The sequence below is a fragment of the Sus scrofa genome, chromosome 14 (assembly GCF_054392235.1).
Source record: "Sus scrofa isolate SSC_HxYL_T2T_F1_AM1 chromosome 14, Sscrofa_HxYL_maternal_Yorkshire_Landrace_v2.0, whole genome shotgun sequence".
Taxonomy (NCBI): Eukaryota; Metazoa; Chordata; class Mammalia; order Artiodactyla; family Suidae; genus Sus; species Sus scrofa.
Genome location: NC_139396.1, coordinates 39,186,263 through 39,205,546, shown reverse-complemented (window position 1 = coordinate 39,205,546; position 19,284 = coordinate 39,186,263). Strand labels below are relative to the sequence as shown.

General features: G+C 37.3%; 1 protein-coding gene across 17 annotated transcripts in view; it reads left to right on the top strand.

Annotated features, from left to right (window-relative positions):
* The window catches only part of GALNTL6 (polypeptide N-acetylgalactosaminyltransferase like 6), a 1,215,026-nt gene that overhangs the window by 127,160 nt on the left and 1,068,582 nt on the right, over positions 1–19,284 (top strand). The gene's annotated exons all lie outside the window — the stretch shown is intronic.

Sequence of the window (19,284 nt, the reverse complement as noted above, 5' to 3'; positions counted from 1 at the left end):
TTCTTAAAGAACTTTAGTATCATGACATAAAATGATATCTGTTTCTAGCTTTTGGGGAAGAGCTCATAATACATAAATATACTGTTATAAACAGAATGAAAGGCACAATGGAAACAAAGAATATTCCACATTTAGTTTTTATTTAGTTTCAGTTGTCACTTCTGGATCAAAGTTTGCTTCCAGATTCCAAGACATCATTTTGTTTAGAGAGGTATACATTTATAAAACTTTTGCTTTTCATTATAGACAAAATCTAAAGCATGTGGGATAAATCTTGAGCCAATCACATGCATATTAATACATGTTGCATTATGCTTATAAAGAACTTGAGAAAAAATTTACAAATTTCTTTGTTCCATTAACCTAATAATAGGAAAAGTTATGGTATATCTAGATAGCTTTAAAAAAGAATTAGCAAGTTGGGAAATGTCAATGCAAATAGTGTCATGCAAATAGAATCTTGGAATATTTCAAAGCTGACCCAATATCTACTATTTGCTTCAATCATTAGAAATCAGATCCCTACACTATACCCAAATGATGTCTATTTATAAAAGCAAAATGTCTCAAAATTGGCAGAAAGATATAGGTTGTTTTCTTATTAAGGCGTGTTTGAGAAATAAAGCAAAAGTTACATAACTAGGCCAATAACAAAAATAAGAAGTGCCAATAAACAAAAATGTCTGAGTGCCCTTGACAGCATTGTCCAGCTGCTGCTTTTATAACCTCAGCATCTTTTTACATTTAAGCACTTTGCAGGTGGAGTTTTCCAACCCTCCCACCCCCCACCCAGCAGATGTAAGAGATACAAATGTTTGGGTGTATATTGTCCACCTTTCTGTCCTTAATTCTAAGAATATAGCTTTATCTGGTGAACAATCAGTAAACCTCCACAAGCTCTTATTCTTAGACAGACAGAAGCCTGGTGGACAGGTGAGAGGAGAATGGCTTTGCAGACTATGGTACCTGTTGTGAAGGGAATAAGGGGAGAGAAGATGACCGTTGTGGACAGGATGCTCAGAAGATGTCTTCAACAACAACAGGACAATGGGACCATGTGCAGAGTGAGGAGAAGGAGTGTGGAGGCAGTGGGAGATTTGCATCCAGAATGCTGGAGGAAGAGGCTCGGCGTCTCTGGAGGCATGAGGGGCCTGGAGATGACCATGCGGGCTGACCCTGAGTGTGTGTCTGAGTGCAGGGGTAGGATACTGAGTGCAGGGTGTGATACTGAGTGCAGCGGAATGAGTGAAAACTTCCAAACAAGGGTGAAAGGGCATTTTTTTTTCTATTTAAAAAACACTCTGGCTAACCCATGAATGTTGATATTAGTAACATGTTGGTAAGATGTTGGGAGATGGGAAGGGTGGAAGCACAGGAAATAACTGGCCATCGCCCCTGCTCTGTTCCTCAGAATTGTTCTCATCACTGAATATGTTATTACAATGCATGAGCCACATACCCGCCCCCACCCTTTCCCCTTCAAATTCTATCCATTGGCTCTATTTCCACGTGCATCCAAATTTGTTCCCTTCTCTACTACCACTTCTGTCATTCACTCTTTGCCCTTCCTCATTGTCATTTTGGAAAAGCAAACAAATAAACAAACAAAAAAATACCAAAATAACTCACATTGATGTCAATGACCAGCTGCTTGCACGTGACAGATTGAGATGCTTGCTCTGGTGCAGAACCTGTGAATCAAGGGTTGTCTGGAAAGCACTTGGCACTGAACTACAGGCCGAATGAAACTAACTCAGAACCACATGTCAGGCAGAGCAGAGGCAGCTGTAGCCTCATGCATTACGCATACCTCACATCCTTCTTCAGATACTCTGGGTGAGAGACTTGGGCATTATCACTGCCAATAAGCACATCGGAGGGCTGAGGGGTGTAAATTGTCCCCACGACACAAAATCACACAATGTGAGTTGAAAGCAGGGAGATATGCAGCACTTAATTGACAATCTAGTCCCTTAGTTCCAGTGAAGGAGACCAGAAAGCTGGTGCAGCTGGGGAGGGATGAATGGATGGGGGTCAGCCTCCTCTGGTCCACAGCCCAGATTCTGCTCAGGCCCAGCCTGGGGAGCAAGGAGATGCTGCATCCCTGAATCAGCTCACCTTTACCAGCAGCCTCCCCTACCAGGACCTGCAACACACAGCCCTTTCTGACACCCTGGACTGCTAAGGAGCGGGAGACCAGAGGAAATCCCACAGATGGTATGAACGTTAGTGCAACAGAGTCATTCTGAATTTTCTTCTACTCTCAACTCTGTAAGCTTGTCTCCACATTTGAGGGTTCTAATAATTGCCTTTTTTTTTTTTTTTTTTGGTCTTTTGCTTTTTAATGCTGCCCCTGCAGCATGTGGAGGTTCTGAGGAATCAGAGCTGTAGCTTCCAGCCTAGGCTACAGCCACAGCAATGCGGGATCTGAGCTGCAACTGCAATCTACACCACAGCTCAGGGCAACACCAGATCCTTAACCCACTGAGCAAGGCCAGGGATGGAACCCGTGTCCTCGTGGATCCTAGTCGGGTTTGTTAACCACTGAGCCATGATGGGAACTCCATAATTGCCTCTTAAGGAATCTTCATGTCATGTTTTGTTTTCCCCTGGTACCCTTACCTGCCCACTTCACCAAAGCTCTGGGCCTGATTTGTGTACTGATTGGTATCCTAGAGTCCAGAACAACCTTAGCATCAGAGAAGCCCCCTCCTCTTTACAGCAGAGCTCTTGATAACTGGGGTAACTGGGGGTCTCTCTCTCAGAGGCCACCGTGTTTTCTCTGGCTCCCTCTTTCTGGTTTCCATCCTGGGAGCTCCAATCACAGGTTATGTTTACAGAGGAATCCGCCCATCTTCAGAGAGAGAAGTACAAACTTTTCCCTATGGACTTGCCCATGGTTCAGAAAACCATTTTTAGATTCATTTAAATTTGCCAGAATCATGAGCTGCAATGTGAAGTAAGTGAAACAAAGCACCCCTTGCCGGAGTGCCAAAAAAATATGGGGGGAGTAATACCATGTAATATGTGCGCAACAGCAACTAGGGAGTGATATTTTAGTTCCCTGTTTCACTTGTTAAGGATTTGGAAAGAGAATCTTTAAATGAAAATGCAATTTCTAGGGGAAAAAATGACAGTGCATGGTACAGAGTCTGTTTTCTTGAAGCTGTTGAGTTAAAGGAGAAAACCATGCTTGGGTTGAGCCCATGGTTCTTGTCCTAGGGGAGCAAAGACCTTTCAAAACATTTTATTGGCGTTTAGTTGATTTACAATGTTGTATTAGGTTCAGGTGTACAGCAAAGTGAATCAGTGTACATATATATATACATATTTCCATATGGGTTATTACAAATTATTGAGTAGATTTCCCTGTGCTATACAGTAGGTTCTTATTGCCCATCTATTTTATACAGTAGTGTGTATGTATTATTCCAAACCGCACAATGCCTCCTTCACCCCCCAACAGATTCACCTGGGTAACCATAAGATTGGTTTTGAAATCTGTGAGTTTGTTTCTGTTTTCTAAATTAGGTTTTTTTGATTTGTTTGTTGTCTTTTCTAGGGCCGCTCCCACGGCATATGGAAGTTCCCAGGCTAGGGGTCCAATCGGAGCTGTAGCCGCTGGCCTACACCACAGCCACCACCACACAGGATCCGAGCTGTGTCTGCAACCTACACCACAGGCCACAGCAACACCGGATTCTTAACCCACTGAGCAAGGCCAGGGATCAAACCCTCAACCTCATGGTTCCTAGTCAGATTCGTTAACCACTGATCCACAACAGGAACTCCTAAATAAGGTATTTTGTATCATTCTTATTTAGATTCTACATACAAGTGAAATCATATGATATTTATATTTCTCTGTTTTACTTCACTTGGTATGATAATCTCTAGGTGCACCCATGTTGCTGCAAATGGCATTATTTCATTGCTTTTATTGCTGAGTAATATTCCATTGTATATATACGTACCATATCTTTATCCATTCCTTTGTTGATGGACATTTAGGTTGTTTTCATGTCTTGGCTATTGTAGAGAGTGCTGCAGTGAACACTGAGGTGCATGTATCTTTTCGAATTATGGTTTTCTCCAGATAGATGCCCAGTAGTGAGATTGCTGGATCATATGGTAGTTCTATATTTAGTTTTTGAATTAACTTCCACACTGCACTCCACAGAGGTTTCACCAATTTCCATTCCCACCAACAGTGTAGGAGGGTCTAGGGGAGCAAAGATTTGATGGTGAGGTTTTGTTAGTTTCTGACCAGATGGGAGACTTCAACTCTGAACTTTAGTAAGTAACATGTTAAGTGATTGAGATATGCCCGTGGCTGTGGCCCTGGCTATAAATTCATACTGTGTGAGTGAATAAAGTTAGGGTGCATTTTCCATTGGTGCAAATTTTGTATAATTGTAGATTTTGTTAAGTTATTTGAGGTTTTGGAATATGAGTTGGGTGTGTGTTTTAATACTCTGTAATTTTACTTTGTTAGTTAATAACATTTTCAGGGAATATATATGTATTTGCTACACACAGGCCTATAGAATATAAAATAATGTATGCCATTTAAGCTAATATGATATTAAGCTAATGACATTATGCTTTGTTCTCTCCCCTTCAAAATTCTAAGTATTTTCTCTTCCACGAAGCAGTTGTTTCCCTGTGGTTATTTTTGAACTAGTAATATAATATGTCAACACATTTTCTGGAAAATTTGTAGCATCTCCATACAACGTACTTTAACAAATGATCTCCAGCACATGATTTCTTTGCATTTGGCATATGCCATATTTGAAAAGAAATTCAATTTCAAAACAATAAGGGAATGGTTTTTTTCCAAAAGTATGGCCAGACTAGCATACCATTTGTTTTAACATAAAAAAAGGTACTGAAATATGTGTTAGTTGTCTATGTCTTAGCTGACAAGACGTATTTTAGAAGTTTTCTTCAGAGTTTAAAAAGAAAGTGAGGAGTTCCCTTTGTGGCTCAGTGGTTAATGAACCTAACTAGGATCCATGAGGATGTGGGTTGGATCCCTGGCTTCTCTCAGGGCACTAAGGATCTGGCATTGCTGTGAGCTGTGGTGTTGATTACAGATGCAATTCTTATCCCACATTGCTGTGGTTCTGTGGTGTAGGCTGGCAGCTGCAGCTCCGATTTGACCCCTAGCCCAGGAACCTCCATGTGCTGTGGAAGAAGCCCTAAAAAGAAAAAAAAAAATTGAAAGAAAGTGAGAGCAAGTGTCCAGACAAGGACCCAGGGAACACAAGCAGACCACTGCTGGTCACTGTGATCTTTGGGAGGGTGGGACACCAGAGTCCGCAGAGGCCAGACCAATGCACCTTTGAGATGAACTAAGAAACAGCAAATCTTACACAGAGATGCCCAGGACAGTGCCTGTCCTTTCCTTGGCTCTTGATGGTGATTCAGAATTACTCAATTCAGAAATCTGTATTTTACTGTCCTTGATTTCCAGGCCAGGGGACGAAATTGAAACAAACCTCTCTGAAGCTAAACAATTTCACTTCAGACTTCAAAGATTTCCAACAGGTAAACTGCTTTACATATAATTGACAGTGAAAAAAATCATAAAATACATGAGAATGAAAAGCATAGCACAGGAGTGGAGGGTGTGGGGCAGAAGTTAGTTTAGGAGTGGAAAAAAATCCTAGATACTGGAATTGTCAAATGCGAATTATAAAATCAGTGGTTTAATACAACGATGGAATACATGATGTCAAAAGCTAAAAGAAGTTAAAAAATCATGAAAATGACAACAAAAAGTCTAATAATGAACAACAATGAATCGATTAAATAGCTGTCATGAAACCGTTAAAGAGAGATGGGATAAAATGAGATAGAAATCGGGAAAAAATTGTGTGAAGAAGTGTGGGGAACACAAAAAAGAGGCCAAAATGTGAGGAAGAAAATCAAGGTGTAAGAAGGAAAAAAACAAAACGGAGGGCCAGGGAGGGGTAGTATTGAAAGAGCTAAGTGATGACAGACCAAAGTCCACAGAGTCAGAAGAAATTGCACACTGGAAAAATAAAATGAAATCCACTGGAGCCATCAAAGTGATGGAGCAGAATAGCAAGGATCTTAAGAACAGCTGGAGAGAGAATACCTCTTATTTGCAAAAAATCCAATTACACTGAGAGTTGATTTCACATATTAAAAATGAGAAGCTAGAAATTTTTGGAATATTATCTTTATCATGTCTTCATTACTGTCAGTTTAGAACTGTATACTTATCAAAATATCTGAAGTGAAAATTAAAGATTTGTACTTCAAGATTTGAAAATGAAAAAAATGTCATTTTCAAAAGACAAAAATCTCAAGAGACACAGGTAAACTTTACTGTTAAAATTTATGAAGAATGTACAAAGGGGAATCAGAAAAGGAAGGTTTGAATCATAGGGAGAATTAGCAAAGAAATTGGTGAGAAAAGAAAATATCAATTTTTTAATTCAACAATGGTACAGACTTTGTGTTATTAATAAAACTGAAATACAAAACACAAAGGGGTTGGTGATCAAAATCAGATCACACTAAGGAGATAACTATATGTTTATTAATTTTGACCTGTGATTTTGTATATAAATATTTCTAAGACATATATTAGATGATGGAAAAACATACATAATTTCAAAACTGTGGAAGCAGTGAATGAGATTTTCCATCTCATGATGAAAAATCCGAAAGACACCCTGAAAGGAGAAAAAGAGAGGAAACCCAAAGGAGGATGAGTAGAAAGCAAAAAACAAAGTTACAGCAATATATCCAAAAGTATCAAGCTACCTCATAAGTGTAGTAGGAATAAACACACTATTTTTAGAGACAGATTGTCATCTTATATTTAAACGATAACAATGTATGCTGTTTATGAGGGATGCCCTAAAACATAGGAAATAAAAGCTTGAAAAAAGAGGGAAGACAAAGAGGTATTAAATAACAACTGAAAGAATGTTGCTGCAAATATTTACACTTGATAAAGAGACATTTAGGGTAGAAACCATTATTATAAATAATAAAGCTTCATAATAAGATATCTTTAAATTAGCTAGGGATTCTAATGTTTTTTTGGTTTGTTTTTAATCTTTTGTCTTTTTAAGGGCCTCACCCTGGACATATGGAGGTTTCCAGGATAGGGGTCAAAACTGAGCTGTAGCTGCCAGCCTACACCACAGCCACAGCAACATGGGATCTGAGCCGCAATCTGCAACCCACACCACAGCTCATGGCAATGCCAGATCCTTAACCCACTGAGTGAGGCCAGGGATCTAATCTGTGTCCTCATGAATCCTGGTCAGGTTCCTTAACCACTGAGCCATGACGGGAACTTCATTTTTTTTTTTATTCTAATGTTATATGTCATGCGACAGACAAGGTAGTAAGATGCTTCCAATTGTGTTGTCGACATTGACTTGACTATAAGAAGAAATTGATAAGTATAACAATAAAATGGGTGATTTTAACAAATAACTCTTAAACTGAGAGATCACAAAAATAAGCAGTAGTAAAGATATGAAACAAAAATTAAACACTTTGATATAGCATACATAAATAAATACACACACATAACCAGATAATGTGCAATGTATCCAAACATACATGAACATTTTAAAAGATTGGTTCTTGTATCAGGCTTTGATGCTAAATTCAAGTGTTCAATAATGTTTCAAAGTTTCAATAATGAAACTGAAACTAAATTGGAAATCTGCGGGAAAATTGTTGAAACAATATTTTGAAAAATTTAAGATAATTTTGAATAATTATAGGATCAGATAAAGAATTGTGCTGAATATATAAATCTTGAAAAGAAGGGAAAGGAAATCTACTGTCATTATTCATCAATGATACAATTGTCTAAAAAGAAAACAAAATCTATATATGAAATGAGAATGAATAAGACCTTTTAGTAAGTTAGCTATATTTAAATCACAGCACTAGACAGAAAATATACTTTTTGGAAATTTACCATTTACAGTGCAAATAAAGTGTAAGATGATAACTAGGAAACAAATTATTCAAAAGGGTACAGGACCATTAAGTTGAAAACTGTTAACATTTTGCTGAAAGACAATGATAAAAAGATAAAGAGCTAAAGTAAATTCATTGATAGGAATAATCATAATGGGCCCTGTTGTGACTCAGCAGGTTAAAGACCTGACAGTCTCCTTGAAGAGGCTGGTTTGATCACTGTCTTTGCTCAGTGGGTTAAGGATCCAGCATTGCTGCAAGCTGTGATGTAGATTTCAGATGCTGCTCAGATACTGCAAAGCTGTGGCTATGGTGTAGGCCAGCAGCTGCAGCTCCAGTTCGACCCCTAGCCTGGAAACTTCCATGTGCTGCAGGTGCAGCTCTAAAGAGAAAAAAAAAAAAAAAAAAAAAGAGGCAGGGGAAGAGAGAAAATAAAGAAAAAAGAGAGAAAACAAAGTCAGGTCCCCAAAATTATTGATCTATAAACTTAATATAATTCTAATTGAAATCCCTACTGTGTGTATATGTGTGTGTTTAAGTGTGTAAGAACAGAGGACCAGAAGAGCCAAGACAGAAAAAGGAAAAAATGGTCAGAGTGAAATGGTTTGACTTACAGATACTGATGTTATGAAAATATAATCTTTCTGCCACATGGTATTGGCTGCGGAATAGAAAAACAGATCAAAAGAACAAAATAATCAACTAAGAAACACACTCTCTTATGTGTTGAAAATTCATTTACCAGTGTTGGCTTTGCAAATAGGTGAGAAAAAGGAGAACCCATTAAATAAAACATCCTGGGTTTTTGGTTGTCCATATGGAAATTTATCTTTTCCTCACAGCATATATTAAAATCCTTTCAAGCAAATTACAGGCCTAAAGATGAAATGTTCAATCTCTAGAAGAAATGTACCTTAGTGTTGGAAAGGATTTATTAGATATGAAAGGTGCAGTCATGTATTAAAATTAAGTATCTCATCAAAAAGTGCCACCTATGAAGGGAAAACACATGCCAACAATTCTGAGAATGTATTTGCAACACTCAGAACTAATAAAGAATTCATAGCAAGAGTATACTATTTAAAAATTCTTCTACCAATTATGAAGAAATGTGCAAGAGAAAATACTATTAAAGGCATGAGGAATTATTTCTAGGAAAAAGAATAATAATAATTGTAAGAGTTATTGTAAGAATTATAGTTCTGTTTCTATTCACTCTATGTTCCATATGCTGTCTTTGGAATATGAATAATTATTTAAGAACTTAAAAATGGGCTGGAAATAATTCTCAACATTTTTCAGTTTTTACTGAAATACGCAGAACATACAGAAAAGGGTCCACATTTTAACTGTACAGATAATGAATTTTCACAATCTAAAGAATATTCAGATCAGGAAACACCATCCTCAACACCCAGTGTCCTTAACCGATCTCTCTTCCTTCCAGGCAGGCCCTCCCCTTCGAAGGGTAACGATACCCTTCTAACAGCATAGAGTAACTTACATGGTTTTCAACTTGATAGATTTCATAGCCCTGTGCGTTCTGATATAAATTATTGAAAATGGTGTATATATACATATATACATGAATATATATATTCAGTTTTATATTTTTACTGTTTTAAAGGTTTTGTACATTAACCTTTTATCCATTGACCTTAGTAAATTCACTCATTAATTGTAGTATTATCTTACTTTTTTGAATTTTTCATCAGCAATCACACGGTCCACAATTATGAGAGTTTTATCTTGCTTTTCAGTTATTTTGTCTTTTCTTTCTTTGCCTTATAGCCCAGATGTTAACTTTTGTTTTTTTGTTTGGTTGATTGGTTTGTTTGGTTTTTGGCTGCGCCTATGGCATGCAGAAATGCCCTGGCCAGAGATCAAAGCTGAGCCACAGCTGTGACAACCTTGAATCCTTAATCATTAGGCCACCAGGGAACTCCGGGTGTGAACTTTTGGTACAAAGTTGAGTAGCAGTGTGCTTATCTACTGCTAATCTGATTACTGGTAATCTAATTACTGATCTCAGGGGGATTACTTTTTTAAAATTATTTTTGCTTTTAGTTTTTCATAAACAGTCTCTATCACATTGAGAAAAGGCCCTTCTACTCTTAATTCTTATTCCTAATTTTATTATATCAATAGTTTTTTCATCATTAATGTACATTCTATTTTTTTTTTTATTTTTCCCACTGTACAGCAAGGGGGTCAGGTTATCCTTACATGTATACATTGCAATTACAGTTTTTTCCCCCACCCTTTCTTCTGTTGCAACATGAGTATCTAGACATAGTTCTCAATGCTATCCTGCTGTACATTCTATTTTATCAAATAACTTCTTGGCATCTAATAATATGATCATAGGTTTTCCTCCTTTTTTTATGTTAAGGTGGCTAATATATTGCTTAATTTTTGAATGTTAAATCAACTTTGCCTTCCTTTAATAAATCCTACTGGACATTAAGTATTCCTTGATTTATATATCAGATCTGATTTGGTATTATTTTGGTGTGCTTCATGCATTTGTATTCATTACAGAGATTGGTGTGCACTTTCTCTTTTAATGCCTTTGTCAAGGTTTAGTATTGAAATTATCATGACTTCTTAAAATATATTATGACATACCCCATTTGTCCTATTCTTTGAAAGACTAAGATATTTTCCATTAAATATTTGGAGGAATTAACTACAAAATTATTTGGACTTGAAGGGATTGTGTGTGTGTGTGTGTGTGTGTGTGTGTGTAAATATATGTAACAATAGATTAAATATCTTAATAGGTAAACCATTATTCAGGTTTCTTATCTTCTCTCAGTTTGGTTAAGTGAATTTTTTTTTTTTTTTTTTACTGATTTCTACTTTCCTGTTCCTATTTTTGGCAAATTTTATTGGCGTACATAACATCTCTTAATATCTTTTGAAGTTTGCATGTTCTTTATGTGGATATAGAAGCTTAGTTGGCAGCTGCTTTCTCTCAGTATTAGATGCCATTCCATTGCCTTCTGATGTCTATCATTTTTATGAGACATCAACTCTTAGTTGTATTGCTGCATCAAAGAAGGTCATATTTCTTTTTTTTTTTTATTTTCTTGCCTAAAGTTTGTCCCTTTGTCTCCAATCTTCAGAACCTTCACTATAATAGTTGAGGACATCATTGTTTAATACACACAGACCATCTCTGCTGATGCTGACCATAGCAGGATTTTTGGGTAGCAGTGGGAGCCATTCAGCATTTTAAGGACATCCAGTGTTTGGGAAGTGTTTCTATTTGGTGAAAAATAATTTCCATCTTTCTCTGAATTTAACAAAGCCAGATATTCACTCCCCTAGCCTTTCTTGTAGCTAAATTGTGAGCATGTAATTCAGTCTTGGACTCACAGTAGATCTTTGATGGGGAGATAAACAAGAAGGCATCATCAGTGATGGATGTTGGAGCAACACAGGTGTCCAGCATCCACTGAAGTCCTATTGCTGTGGCTGCATCCCAAGCCCACTACTGATCATCCGTCATGAAAACAGTGCTGGTGTGGGATGCTATTTTTAGTGCCTGAGTGGTGTTCCTCAGATCTCTCGCTGACTCTGTTAGCTTCCTATTATAACTTCATATTACATTTTCTGCTTAAATCAGCTAGGTTAGGTTTCTCTTTGTTGCAGCTAAAACTATCTTGTGCATCATCTCTGACACCTTCTCTCACATCTTTCATAACCATTCATCAGATCCTGTCTCAGGTATATCTTTCAAATAAATCTTGCAGCATTTCCCATGTCTCCTTGTAAATCAGTTCTAATCTTTTGCATGGACTCTTGCAAGAACCCTTGTCGAGAGCCTGCAATCCATTTACATGCAGCACCACCAGTTATTTCTGTTTAGATCTCTGCTTACAATCTCCTCATACTTTTATCTTGACCTTAGGATAAAATCCCAAACCATTGTCATGGCTTTAAGGGTTTCTAAAATGTAGAACTTAATGGACTCTCAAGCTTCAGCATGGACTCTGCTTTAATCATCTTGATTCTTCTTAGGTCTATGAACATAGCAGGCACCTTTCTGTTTCTTGACTCAAGGTCTTTGCACCTGATGGTCCACTGCCTGGGATGCTCTTTCTCCTACTTTTTTATGTACATTAATTCCTGCTCATCCTTCAGGTACGTCTAGGCCTAAAATTGTTTTCTCAGGAAGGATTTCTCAAGGTAGACAAGGGCTTGCAAACTACATAAGAGTATCCCTTCCATCTCTGCAGCCCCAGGGCCTAGAGTAGTGATAGACTCATAGGAACTCAGTAAGCATCCATTGAATGAGTAAAGGAATGAATAGCAAAATATACCATTGCTTTTATAAGGTAGCTTTTCCCCTAAGCCATTTCTGGCAAAAGCGTGGCCATATATATAAAGCTTCTGTACTCCTGCTGGAAAACTTTAAAACCCAAGGAAACATTACTCAGCTTGGTCCCTGAGAAAGGCTGTGCTCTGTGTTTTAGTAACTAAAATGTATTGCCAGCCAACCTTGCTGGTGACAACTATGAAAAAAGGCAGAAATAGAAAGATGAGGAAAATGTCATCTTGATTAAATACGGGTTTCCTTTTCTAGTTTTTCTAAGACTAACCGAAGAACTATTGTCTGCTTATCAAGCTAGCTCGACATTTTCATTAAAATTAGCTAGGAATTATATTTCATAAATTTAGCTTTTCCTCCCAGCTTTCCTGAGGGAGAGTTGGCAATTCAAACTCATGTCTATATTTAATATGTACAACTTGATGATCTGATATACATACAGGGTAAAGGGTTCACTGTAGGCAAGCTAATTAACATATTCATCACCCCCATCGTTATAGTTTTCTTGAGTGTGTGTGGTGAGAACATTTAGGATCTACTCTGTTAAGCAAATTTCAATATTGTTAACTATGGTCACAGGGTTGTACCTTATGTTCCAGAACTTATTCATTTTGCACAACTGAATCTTTCTATCCCTTGATCCCTATCTCTTATTTTCCCCTCCCCTACCCCTGGTAACCATACTGTGCTCTCTGTTTCCATGAGTTGTGTTCTTTTAGATTACACATGTAAATCATGCGCATTTGCCTAAATTCTGTCTGCCTTAATCTTCTTCATCAGAAACGCAGAACCTCTGAGTTTAAGGTTCCCTTTATGGCCCATGGGAAGTTGAAGGTTAAACAGTAGGTCTTCAACCCATTCTCGTCTTTTGGGGTGGGAATGACCTTGGGAAAGAAAGCAGTGTCTGTTCAGACATCCTGGTAAGTACATTAATATAATTATCAAAAACCAGTGTATCTTGTAGTGGAAATCCTTACCTATGCTTTTAGCTGTATGAATTTCATTGTATTAGATTGTTTCATTGTATCAGATTGTTTCATTATATTTGGTTATGCATAGACCAAGAGTCTGTTGGACAAAAGATCATGTAAACAATGACAGTGAAACTGAGTATAAAACATTGATGTTTTGGGATCGAAAAGCACTTTCTGTATAAATAATATGATCCATACATCTCTTAGAGATGTGTTAATTGGGACCAGACCACATCCTAGGGCTGCAAGAAGGAAAGTGTAGAGAGTACTTTTGACTCTGGCCCTCTCCTTGCTTCCCTTTCTCAAGTGATTACTGGCATCCTTGAAATTATTACAAAAGCCTGAAACTGGCTAAGATCTCTAGTTCCCCTGAGTGTGATTTGACAATGTAGTCTTTTGTGCAAAATCTGCAAAGATCAAAGGTTGATTGTGAGACTAAAATAAGATAATGTCACTAAAACCACAAGGAAATGTACAAGCAGCTAAACAAATACAGAGAGATTTTATTTGTCTTCAAGCCGCGGATGATACAATCTGAAAAGCAAGCTAATGCTTTCTGTCTGGGCAGAACATGCACTGAAAGTAAATTTTTATATGTGGCAGGTATTTTCTTGGTTTTCGTAACTTGTATTAAGAAATATATTTTTAAAATAAGGAAACAAATAGGACTATATCTACATGCAGCAAACAAGTCATTGAAAATACTGTCAGTTCTAAAATATTATTGGATAGATTAATTTTGTATGGTTACAATGGTTATAGTTCACTGTCAATGCCTAATGAAAAATTGTAAAACTTGGACTTGAATTTGTGGTTTTGTCTTCTATTAACAGTAGAATATACTCTTTATAAAAATCTCTTTTACATAACAATCAATTCATTCTAATACTATATCCTGCCTCACTCCCATTTCAACTGCTATCAATCACATAGGTGCAATTAATCTACTTTTTCATGGAAAAATAAATTCTAAGAACAAAGGTGAAAATATGATATACTACAAAGTTGTTTTCAACAGTGACTCTATAGTCCATTGTCCTTTTCTCTTTTAAAGATATATGGTGATTTTATAGTCTATTTAGTTATTGAAAAAATATCATCTTCAACATTTTTGTAACTGGACACTATGCTAGTTAAATGAAATACTAACAAATATTTTATATGATTTTTTGTATTCTTTCATTAGAGAAACCTGTAATCTCATTCCATCTATAGCTGCCAAAATAACTTTGGAAAAATGAGTATTGTGAGACATGCCATAGCCTAGGAAATATACAAGTAGAATGTATAGGGTTTTTTTTTTTTCAACTTAATAAACAGAAAATAATGTATTTGGATTAAAGAAGAATTTCAAGATCGAACTTCACAATTCATGGCATTATAAATATAACCAGTTAAACAGGGTCTCACATTTTTCCGTCTTTCGCAGATTATGTAATTCTTAAAAATTGGAGTATGATGTGCAAGAACTTTTTGACAACATTGTAATGCTGTTGGGCAGTGGTTGCTTTATGTGAATACAAACATTTGAGTGAATTAATCTTTACGCAATGTTCTCATAGGTAAGCTACTAAGCCTGAGCCTTGGAATTTGAAAGGTTTCATCATCTTAGAGATTTATCAGTAATTAGAGCTATTTAAGTAGCTGTACAGCTATTTTAGCATAGAGGTCTTTCAGATAATTGTAGTTTTTTGTGTTCCTTACTTTTCTATTGTAATGGTACCACTTTAATGGATATAATTTCTCAGCATTAATATTTTCATGTGAACCGATGGTATCCTTTTTTAGAATTGTGTCTTTAAATATCTCTTTAGGATAATGAATGAATCCCACAGAGCACTTGGCAATGTGGGATCCAAATATCTACCTGAGAAAATGGAGGCCCTGGGTGATGACATTTAAGTAGAAATGGGCCACCTGTTGTCCTGAAGTAAATTTAAAAACCAATAAAACCACCCCCCTAAAAATAAGCCATCAACTTAGAAGGAAAAACAAGGGTTGTTTTTGAAAACGTTCCTGTTTTCATCATTTTCTTAGTTGGAGTTTGACAAGAAGAGAAAGCAAATCAAATGATGTGCTCATCTTCTGCCTTATCCTATACTTCTTCTCACTCTCCTTATGTTCAGCTGAAAACAAGGGACTTTATTACTTCCCGTGAAGGGACCTGTAGCACCAGATTTTACATAGGTGTCTTTGTTCATGTGTCATGGCCTTCTCACCTGTACCCTCTCTTTTTGAATTTGGTTCTTCATTACAAAAGTGCCTGTAACAGCAAGGAAATGAAATTATAATTAAGTTCTGCAGGGGTTTTTTTTAATGGAGGAATCTGGGGAAGAATAAATAGTGTTTCAATCAGCACATGTTAGTGAACTGAATCTGAAAACAAAACGTATACTAAAAATTGAAAACTCAGAGAAATGACTGCTTTTGCATATTCTAAAATGGAAAAGGGCCATGTTGTATAACAGCAGGGTGTTTAGAAACTCACTCAGAAGGTAAATAACAGATCATCTCAGAAAAATGGGACCCGCGGTGTTGAAGTATTTTGAGAGATGAGCACACCCGGAGTATAAATACACCAAACTGGCAGTGTTAACCTAGTGACTTTGCTCTCTTCTATTTTCAATAAAGAAATTATTTAGAGGAAAAAAAATTGGGAAATACAATCAAGGGCATGTGTCAGTTTTAATTCATAGGACCATAGCATATTAAATTTGGGAAAGGTAATAGCCATGAAAGAGACTAGAATTCTCATTTTTATCATGATCTGAGTGTCTGGTGTGTCCAAAAGCATAGTAAGTGGTGTGGCTGGGAGTAGATCCAGGTCATAGGGCTTTCTGTTCTGTATTTTTTTCCAACACACTGGTAATCTACATCATCTGTCTCTTTATACTGAGATTATAGAAAAGATCCGAATCTTTTTCATATCTGCTTCCAGAGTTTAAAGAAAAGCTTATGTAGTGATTAAAATAGTGACCATTTGCTTAATCTCAAAGAAAAAATTAGGCTGAAGAAGAAAAAAAGAAAGGTATGAATGGCGTAAATTGTTTAAGTATACATACAGTTAACTTTATAGTGTAGACATTTTAAAACCAATTATTCACTTGTTTATATAAAGACAGGACTTCAGTAACTCTTAAGGAGGAGCTCCAGCCTAACTGTAAATAACTAAATCATTTCTTACTTGAACAGACTCTATTTCCATCTTGATGGGCCAGCTTTAGCACCAAGGACACTTAATAATCCATATTGACAGAAGGACATAACCTGCATTCAGTAGTAATTTTTCTCTGTTGGGAGGAAATTCTCCCTGGATTTCTTGTATTTCTGCACCTCTTAAGAGCATCTTAAGAGCAGAGGAATGATTCTTACCCTTGTTCTGGGCATCTTTACAAGGATGTTTTATGGCAAATGACATAGGAAGATAGAGATATAGTGAAGGTTTCATTCCAGTATAATAAAGATTATATCTCTCTCTAGGGCAAAGCAGGCCCATTACAGAAGGCCAGGTTTCCTAAGCATAGGTGTCCTCTCTTGTAATGGGGCTCACTGCATGTCCTGGTGTCACCGGCCCTTTTCTCAGTGCCCATAAGGAACTAGGGCTGCCGGAACAGGCGTGAGTAATACTGGCTACTGCAATTTCTGTGAATAATAAAGTGATTTTTTTTCTTTGACCCAAGAGTCTCATGTCTTCTTCTGATGTCTGAGTGACTGGCCAGCTAACTAGTCAGTTGGCAGGTAGAATAAAATCTCAGGAGTTCCTGTCGTGGCTCAGTGGTTAACAAATCCAACTAGGAACCATGAGGTTGCGGGTTCGATCCCTGGCCTTGCTCAGTGGATTAAGGATCTGGCGTTGCCATGAACTGTGGTGTAGGTCGCAAAAGGGCTCGGATCCCACGTTGCTATGGCTCTGGTGTAGGCCAGCAGCTACAGCTCCAATTAGACCCCTAGCCTGGGAACCTCCATATGGTGTGGGAGCGGCCCTAGAAAAGGCAAAAAAAAAAAAAAAAAGAAAAAGAAAAAGAAAAAAAAAAATCTCAGACCCTTCATAGTCCTTGAATTTACTACCTTTCCATCCCCTGCTATTCATCCTGTATGCTTCTGTCAGGCTCACTGTAAGGTGCCTATCCCATTCATCACATTTCCATCAAAAATCTGCAGTGTTTTCCACTGGGTAAGATTTTCTCCAGGGAGCATAAAACCTGTGGTTATAAGGTTCCAACTTGCCTTTGTGTCTGATTAAGTAAAGATTCTCACCAAGAAATTAAAATCTTTTCATTAGGTGGCTCCAACGTACATTTTCATTCTTGTCTCTCGACCAAATCCCATTTTCCCACCCCATGGCCTCCATCTGTTATTTCTTAGCCTATGACCATACTGCCTTTTCTCTTGTTTTTGTTATTTTTTTTTTCAACAACTCTTTTAACTCATAGGAAGGTGGACAGTTGCTGTCGTGGCTGTGTGGCACCCCCCACGCCCTCCTTCATGAAGGGGGATTTATTCTTACAGCTGCTAGAGGTGCTGTGGGCAGACAGCCCTCAGCCAGTTGCTGTCTGGTGGTAGCCCTGGGTCACTAGACACATCTTTGTTCAAGATCTCGCCTTCTGCCCAGAGGAAGCCCACGTCAAAGGATAAAGGCTCAGCTCCAAATCAGGATGACTGTGAAGGCCGCACAGCTGTGCCTCTCCGCCCTGGCCTGGGTGATGTTATGTGAGACAGCATCACAAATGTGCTGTGTTTCTTTCATGTTAGTAAACTTCCTGCACACAAATCTCTGCCAGAATCTGCCTCCTGGGGGGCACAGTTTGCAATAGTTATCACTTGCATTCAGTGTCCTCTTCTTGAGGAAAAACCCTGCCTCTCCCTTGTGTCTTGTGCTTATTATCAGGCAGCTTTAGTAATGGCCATTCAGGAAGTCTTTGTCAAATGAAGTTGAGCTGATTCAAGTGGAGACCTTGCATTCTCCTCATCAGCATCCAAAATAATGCAGAACGTGGTACGAAGGCTGCATCCTGCTAACCTAGGAGTAGGTGTAGTGTGATAAATATATTTTAGAATGCAGAATCAGTGAAAAGACCTGCCACTCAAAAGAAGGCTCAAAGAGACAGTACCATTTGAATTGTGTCTAGTCTTTCCTATCTAAAAGTCCATACAATTGTCCATACAATTGTCTGCAATAAACTAACGGAAGCTATTTCACAAATAAATTCAGAGAAAGGAAGGAGAAATATTCATTCACTATCACTTATATTTTATGAATGAGACTAATGGTTTAAACAGCAAAACAGAGTGGTACAGTTTATATTTATAAACCCAAAGAAGAAGGGTCTAAATGTCTCTTATTGGTCAGGACTTCTATGAGCTTTCTCTCAAAAAGCAGTCTTGAAAAATTACTCCTGAAATTTTTAAGAAATTTTAAAACAATATCCTAACCTAAGATACTCTAAATAGTTCTGAGAAAATAGATATTATAGCAATAACATGCTAGTAGAAATTGAAAAAAAAAAACTAAACTATGAGAAACAACCAATTGTATCAAAAGCTCTAAGTATATTTCAACAATACCCACCACCTACCCACTTCTACTTTCTCGTTACTCTTTCAAGCACTGGAAAGCTTTAGATAACTGATACCTTATTGTAAAATGTGTTTTCAGTTTGATAAAAAGCTACTAGAATATAAACAAGTGTGTGCTCTTGGGCATACTGAATGTTTGTTCAATGTCAGCAGGTACACTTGTTCCTTGTTTGGGCTTTGCAGTAAATGATGGATCATGGCCTTCCATTAAAAAGAATCTTTAATCTTTCAGCTTATATATCATCCATTTTCCCAGTGGAGTCTTTAAGTCATTGGCCCTTAACACCTAGAATAACAGCTTTGTAAGTCTGCCTGCAGGTTTTTTCCCCTCTTAGTGTTTTTTTTTTTTTTTTTTTTCCCAGATGTATTTCTTTGACTTGAAATGTCATTCCTAGAGAAAATATGTTGAAAAAA